General features: G+C 42.5%; 1 pseudogene; it reads left to right on the top strand.

Annotated features, from left to right (window-relative positions):
• The first annotated feature begins 1,646 nt into the window (after positions 1 to 1,646).
• Positions 1,647 to 2,389, top strand: LOC124227242 (40S ribosomal protein S3-like; annotated as a pseudogene).
• The last annotated feature ends 6,044 nt before the right edge of the window (positions 2,390 to 8,433 follow it).

Raw genomic sequence — 8,433 nt, 5'->3', positions numbered from 1 at the left:
AGATTTAATTGACTTTTGTGATATCATTACAAACCAGTGGAATATAAAAGAGGATTGGGCATACTTTTTGAAAAAAACGTACACTGCATATGTACATAAAGGTTCATGTTGAACTCTATTGCTTTTTAGCAAATGAATAAGAGTATTGCTCTTTTCAAAGCAATAATATATTGGACTGATATGCAGGTTAAAATACTTGTTAAAATATTGGGGCTGGCCCAGTGGCATAGTGGTTAGGTTTACATGCCTGCTTCAGCGACCCAGGCTTTGGAGATTTGGATCCCAGGCGTGGACCTAGCACCACTTCTCAAGCCGTGCTGTGGCAGCATCCCACATAAAATAGAGGAAGATTGGCACAGGTGTTAGCTCAGTGACAATCTTCCTCAAGCAAAAAGAGGGAGATTGGCAACAGATGTTAGCTCAGGACCAATCTTCCTCATATACACACACAAAAATTACTTGTTAAAATATTAAAATATTTTTGATAGCTGTGGCCCTACCCTCCTGAGTCACTTTTCACTAGGCCCCCATTACCTCAGCTTCACTTTCAGGAAACCCCAAACTTTCCTTTAGTCTAGCAACTAAAGAGTTAATGTCTGGCCCCGCAGGGCGACTACTGGATGGACCCGGCTCCTGCTCTGTGGTTGAAGACTCTCTGGTAGGTCAAGGCCAGTGCCTACCAGTCACTAAGTATTTAGAATATTGCCTCTGCCGGCACCTTATATTTGCAAAGCATTTTATAGTTCACAAAATATGTTAACATTTATTGTCTTAGTTAAGCCTCATACCAACTCCATGACATAAGTAGGAATTATTATGGCCATCAGAACACATTTAAATGATAAAATTAGCACATATTAGTGTGGAAAATGAATTACTGTTGGGGAACTCTAGACTCAGAAAGGTTATCACTTACCCAGGATCGCATGGTTATAGGCATCGGAGTCCAAACTCCTAATAGCTTCAAGAACAGTACGTATCTTCAGTGCTGGGTTTCGGGGAGGGAGATTTTACTCTGGACTGGATAGATCTGGGAAGGCAATTGCAGGAGGAAGGCACCGAGCTTGTACTGAGGGACTGGTGGGATCTGGTAGGCAGAGAGGAAGAACAAGGATATTTTACTCAGGAGCAGTGTGAAAGGTGGCCCAAATGTAGCAAAATATCCTATTCCCGTGATCATTGCAAGACTCCTTCTCTGGAGGCATTGGAACTGAAATTTCCCGACATTCACTCACAGAGAGCACCTGAGGCAAAGCTCCCCTCTCTTACATTGCTTGCTCAATTCTGGATTGTCGTTGAAGGAGGCAGGAAACAAACCTTCATGAGCTGCCAAAGATGAATTGTACTCATTGGGCCATTTTCCTCCTTCACCCTTGGGTCCCTCCAGATAGAGCAGTTGATGAGAAAGAGAGGAAGTCTTCAATATTATTCGCAGCTCCTCGGCTGCTTCTACCAAGTCCATAAAGGCTTATCCAAGGAGAGAATGATGCTCTAAGTCGAAGCATGGCAACCATAGTCCTAAAGTTCTTCGGGTGTCTGTGTTCCCCTGTCTGCAATAGCAGTGGGAACCATTTGCTCACATAACACTCTTTCACCTCATTTAACAGAAACGTTGTGCCTTTCCTTTGGAGGCACGAGGTGGCAAGATGGCGGTGCAAATTCCCAAGAAGGGAAAGCTTGTTGCTGATGGCATTTTCAAAGCTGAACTGAATGTTTCTCACTCAGGAGCTGGCCAAAGATGGCTACTCTGGAGGTGAGGTCCAGCTTACACCAACCAGGACAGAACTCATTATCTTGGCCACCAGGACATAGAATTTTCTTGGTGGGAAGGGCCGTGGGTCTGTGAATTGATCACTGTGGTTCAGAAGAAATTTGACTTCCCTGAGGGCAGTGTAGAGCTTTATGCTGAACAGGTGGCCACAAGGGCTCTGTGTGCCATTGCCCAGGCAGAGTCTCTGTGTTGCAGAGTCTCTGTGTTACAGTCTCCCAGGGGAGCTTGCTGTGCGGAAGGCCTGCTATGGTGCGCTGAGACTCATCACGGAGAATGGGGCCACGGGCTGCCAAGTCATGTATCTGGAAAACTCTGAAGACAGACAGTTCAATCCAAGAAGTTTGTGGATGGCCTGATGACCCACAGTGGAGACCCTGTTAATCACTGTGTTGACTCTACCATGTGCCATATGCTGCTCAGACAGGGTGTGTTGGGCATCAAAATGGAGATCCTGCTGCCCTGGGCCCCAAGTGGTAAGATTGGCCCTAAGAAGCCCCTGCCTGACCACATGAGCATTGTGGACCCAAAGATAAGATGCTACCCACCACCCCCATCGTGGAACCGAGGGGTGGGAAGCTAGAGCTGCCCACCATGCCCCAGCTGGTACCCACAGCATAAGAGAGTCTCCTGGGCAGCTGGATATGGAGTCTGGATGTTGCTCTATAAAGTCTTTTAATAAAATCTTTAAAAAGAAAAAAAAAGTAGAGTCATATTCAGGTTTCATGGAGCCCAAATTTTATACAATTTGGTGCCTCTTTAAAAAAAAGAAAATCCAATTACAAATAGAAAGTTAGGTACAAGATTTAGGAAAGAACTCTGTAAGTGAGGATCCAGAAGCTTTAACTTCATTAGCTTTACAAAATATCTACCTGTACTTAATAGCAATAACAAATCTAATAAAAGGAGGGGAAATTATTCAGTTAAATAACACAGAAGTACTTTTCACTGTATGTTCACCTCTGCTTAACAGTAATTTAAAAAATCTGCTAAAAGGGAAATTATTCGATTAATAGCATTGGAATAATTTTTTGAATGGTTCATGTGCTTCCAGGCTGGTTTTTTTTCCCCCTCCCCAGTACTTTTAAAGCAGTTTTATTGAGATGTCATTGACATACAATAAACTGTTCATATTTAATGTGTACAATCTGAGAAATCTTGCAAGATGTATATATCTGTGGAAGCATCACCACAATCGAGATAATGAATATATCCATCACCCTCAGAAGTTTCCACGTGCCGCTTAGTAATTCCTCTGTGGAGCCCCTCCCTGTGCTCCTCCCAATCTCTGTCCCCATTTTTTCATACATTTTAATCTGCTGTTTTGGTTCTTTAAGGGAAAAGGCTGAATTTGGTCCTTGTTTTATCTTGTCCAGGAGTAGATGCCTCCAGGCATTTTTAACACAGAGAAAAATATTAATGATCAAACATAAAGAAGTGAAGAGATGCTCCTTCAGGGCAAGTATGGTTTTGAACAGAGAAACTAGAAGACAGATAATCCACAGAGAACTGTCCCATCTTAAGGACAAAAGTGGAGAACCCACGTGGAGGTGTGTCCAGTCCAGAGGAGTCTTTCTTTGCAAACTCATAGATGCACTTTGGGGATGTGGTCATCAGTGCAGAAATCATGTAGAAGAAGAAACTGACAGACTTTTCTCCCATACTTGACTTGTCGTAAACCCACAGTGAAATTAATTTTGGTTTCTATTTATGTGTCTTGTGGCTGCAGCCTGCGACGATATGAACCACTCTTATGCTGAATGTGTACTTGTGCCTGAGTGAAGTTTCTATATGAATTCAATAATTGTTCAGTTCTTCACTTTGCTTCGTCAACAGTGTTCACTGCACACCTGCTGTGCTCTGTAACGGAGGTACTCAGGGGATGTGCAGAGACACTTGCATCCTCCCTGGCCCTCTGGCTGAGCTCTGGCAGATGCCAAGCTGGTTTATCACCCAAGGCTGGGCCCATGTGTCCCTTCTAGGGCCACTCAGCCCAGGAATTTTTTCCTTCCAAATTTCTTTCCAACTGTACATTTAGTTCTTTGTAAATGTTTCCTGAATACCTGTCTTATTACTAAATATTTTTCCAGTGTATATTCTCTCTTACACATGAAATCATAAACCTCTTAAAGGTGAATACATATTCATATTACTTCTTAGCATCTTACTTCTTAGCATCGCCATCCCTGTCACAGAGCCTAACACGATTTGATATGTATTTATTTTACTTTAAAGTATAATTTGTCTTTATTATATAATTACACTTGTTCATAATGAAAGTGTTCATTATGTAAATTTAGATAATCTAGACAAGCAAAAAGAAGACTTTTAAGTTGCCCAAAGTTCTACCGTTCAAGAATAAGTATTGTTAACATCGTGCATGGGGTATACACCAAACAGGATATATATTTACCCCAAGGAAGCTAAAATTTTAATGGAATGAATTGAAATATACACAACCACAAACCAGAAGGGGTGAGAGGATGGAGTTAGGTTTCTTGAGAAGCCAGGAAGATGATGTGGTTTCTTGTGGCCCAGGGCAGGCAGCATAAGTGTGCTTGTAGAGACTTGGCGAAGCGGGCCATCCAGAAAATAGTTCTCCCATCAGTTCTCGGCGTCATTATCACAGGAATAAAGACTGTCCTTCCACAGCAGCATTGAATGACAGGCAGAAGTGTGGTTCCCAAACCAGCAACATCAGCGTCACCTGGGAACTTTTCAGAACTGCATCTTCTCAGGTCCCATCCTAGATCCACTGAATCAGAAACACTGGGGGTGGCCCAACAGGGTGTTTTAACAAGCCGTCCAAGCGATGCTGATGCACAATAAAGTCTGAGAAGCACTGTCTAAAAACTGGGATTGTATCTTGTTCATTGTTGAGTTCTCTGTCTCAGCACCTGCTGCCTAGAAGAATTTGTTAAATCAAGAAGACAAGCACCAGGGCCAGTCCCATGGCCTAGTGGTTGAATTTGGTGCAGTCTGTTTCAGTGGCCTGGGTTCACATGTTCAGATCCCGGGCATGGACCTACACCACTCGTCAGCCATGCTATGGCGGTGACCCACATACAAAATAGAGGAAGACCGGCACAGATGTTGGCTCAGGGCTAATCTTCCTCAGGGAAAAAGAGGAAGATTGGCCACAGATGTTAGCTCAAGGTGAATCTTCCTCACACACACACAAAGAATACAAATACCCCTGAGAGATGCATCGATTTTTTAAATTATTTTTATTATGGTATATTGCTCATAGAAATATGTAAAAGATAAATGAATCCCTAGTATTTCCAGCCCTCTCTATAGTTTGCCACGTTTCCTTCAGATATTTTTTTAAGAGAACAAAAACATTGCAGATACAACTGAGAACTTTCTGTGTATCCTCTTCCTGAGCTCATTCTCCTTTCTCCTTTTCCAGAAATACCTGAGATCAGGAAGCTGGCGTTCATCATTCTTGTGCATGTTTAATGCTTTTGCTACATATTCTTGTATCTATAAACAATATCTGGCACTGTTTTGCAGGGTTTTAAATTATTTAAATGGTGTCACACTCTACATACCCTGCAATTAGCTTTTCTGTATTGGTTTTAAGATTTATCATTGTGCAGACACAAAGCTGTGCTTCATCACTGTCATTGCTGCATAATATTCCCTTGTAGGAATATTCGATGATATATGAATCTGATCTTCTATTAATGACATTTAAATGTTTCCAGTGAATTTAATTTTTCACTATTAAAAGTAATGCCACCACAAATATACATATCTTCTGGTGCAACCAAATAGTGTTTCTCTAAGGTAAAGATCTAAGAGTAGATTTCCTGGGATGTAGGAATATGAGCATTTCCAATCTTAATAGATAAAATCAAGTTGCTCCCAGAGTGGTTGTACCAATTTCTCCACCTTTTTCCCAACATTTGGTGTTATTGGACTTTTAGATTTTTGCCAATTTGCTGAGTATGAAATAGTATCTCATCTTTGTTACAAATTTTTCACTACCTTAATTTCTAATGAGATTGAGCATCTTCTTCTTTTTTTTTCTTTTTGGTGAGGAAGATTGGACCTGAGCTAACATCTGTTGCCAATCTTCCTCTTTTTGCTTGAGGAAGATTGTTGCTGAGCTAATATCTGTGCCAATCTTCCTCTATTTTGTGTGTGGGATGCCGCTACAGCATGGCTTCATGAGTGGTATGTAGGTCCACGGCTGGAGTCCGAACCCACAAACCCCAGGCTGCTGAAGCAGAGCATGCAAATTTAACCACCATGCAACTGGGCCAGCCCCGAGGTTGAGCATCTTCTTATATGCTCATAGGCCATTTGGATTTGAGAGACATAAAATTAACACGTATTCACAAGATATAAATCTCATATTGTTTCCGCTCCTGAAAGAGAGTTTGGATAGGGAGAAGGCCTGAGAGGGAGGAGAAGGTGGGAGAGCCTTGCAGAGACGGGAGGAGGTAGAGAGATCATTGCCTTCCACAAGGTCCTTTCCAGGGCTGGCCCTGGACAACTGCCGCATCAGCTCTGTCCGCTTCCCCCAGAGCTGGAGTCCTAAGCCCTGTGAGAGGCTGAGGTACAGGGGAGGTTATAGTAAACTTTTCTGGTCCTGAGTTTTTCAGGCTTTTTTCATTAAAGACTAGTTAACCCAGTGATTGTCAATGAGAGATGTACATCCCTCCCAGGGTGTGTTTTGGAAATTTGGGGGGATTTTTCAGGCTCACAGCGATTAGGGGATTTGCACTACTGGCATCAGTGGGCTGGGGTCAGGGGTGCTCTATGCCCTTCAACATATGGGACAGTCTTACTCAAGAAAGAATTTCCAACTGCTCCACACAACGTTTCAAAGTCCTGCTGGCTGTTTATATGGGTGAAAAGCCTGTTCTTAATGATCCAGCCTGGCTTCGAACTCTGTTTTCCATACGATCAAAGTGTTTTGTCGTGGGTTTACACTGATTTTTTCCAAGAACATCAACTACTACTTAAACTGAGAGAAGATTCTAACTTCGTTTTGTTCAAAACTTTACCAAGGTTGAGTCACCCTTTGCCAGATTTAAAAAAAAAAAAAAAATCTGTCACTCGGCAATACCGATCATGGTATTTAGGTCACCAATACAAGCCACACGCTGGTATCAGTCTGCAGTTGAAGTTGCCACCGTCAGCGTCACCATCAACATGCACTATATATACGTGCAAGCATCTGACAACTTCACTCTCTTTTCTGTTATCGTTAGGCCCATGCATTTGATATAGTTCTAGGACAAACTGCTCTTCTTTTGTTTCTCCTTTATATTTTGGTATTACAATTATTTTTTAATTTTGTCTGTAGAATGATCATATTACCTATGAATTTCATTTTTGATTTAAAATGAGGACATTACAGGATGTTTACTGAGAACCAGTGAACTAATAATTTCTTGATAAGGAAATTTAGGCTAAGAGAGTGAAAAAAAAAAACCTCACTTACCCCAAGATGACACAGTTGGTAATTGAGAGGGGAAAGGTTTCCGCCCCTTGCTGGCTGACACTAACTTGAGACTCTTTGGATTAAGTCACTGGACCTTCCAAAGCAATGGTCTCCATCCAAATGACAACCATAACAATAGCTTACACTCACATGGGACTTGCTGTGTGTCAGACATGATTCCTAGCGTTTTACATTTACTCTCTGACCCTGACAACAATGCTCTAAGGTAGATACTATTATGATCCTCATTGTACAGATGAGAAAACCAATGCACAGAGGGGTAAGAGATCTGCCTAAAGGCACACAGCCATTGTGTAGCATAGCTAGGATGATCCCTGGCTATCTGGCTCTTCATCACTTCACTGTATTATGACAAAGACAGGATCAGAAAGCTGGGCAAACCCAATTGAGGCATTTGGGCTGTAGAAATGGAGGGAAATGGACACACCCAAGCAGTAACATTGCTCAAGTGTTAGAATGTCCCCAGATGAACTTCAGGGCTTATGTGGATCCCTTGAAACTGTACGCAAATTATGTATCTCTGTGTGTGTGTTTGCACATTATTCTAAGGAACAAGTCCATGGTTCTCATTTGATTCTCAAAAAGGTCCCTGACCATGGAAAAGGTAGAACCAGTGGATAAAGGAGTATCAGCAGGACTTAGTGAGCAGGAGGATGCAGGCACAGAACTTTCCAACCCAACGCTGGTTGCAGGCACAGGCTGAGCGCTGGGATAGAAACTCCCTTTGACCTGAACGTTGCCAGAACCTCTTCACTCTTACTGGCATCTCCATCTAGGAGCGGCCTCTTAATTTCTATTCCCCTAAAAGCAAACCCTGAGAAAATCAATATGCTGTACAAAGAGGATCCTTCTTCTGTGTTCAGTTACTTGCAGAAGATCAGAAGGCACTGGTTTAGAGAGTAAAGGGGGAGAAAGAACCATATTCTAAGAACATGAGTGGGGTCTAAGGGACACTCAATGCACAAATGGCTCTCAAGCTTTTCCTGCCCCAACACATCTAAGGAGGTAAAGCGGGCACAAACCACCAGGACGGTATCAGGATCTGATGTATGAGTAATGGCTTCTGAGGGAGACATTGTTGATGTCCCATCGACAACCCCTCAGCCCTTCTGGCAGTCCACCTCCAGCTTTGGTGGAAATTCCTCTGCACACCAACCGCTTCATATCCTAAAAAGATTCTGCTGCC

The sequence above is a fragment of the Equus quagga genome, chromosome 15, assembly GCF_021613505.1.
Source record: "Equus quagga isolate Etosha38 chromosome 15, UCLA_HA_Equagga_1.0, whole genome shotgun sequence".
Lineage (NCBI taxonomy): Eukaryota > Metazoa > Chordata > Mammalia > Perissodactyla > Equidae > Equus > Equus quagga.
Note: the sequence above shows the minus strand (reverse complement) of the source record. Positions and strands in the feature narration are given on the sequence as shown.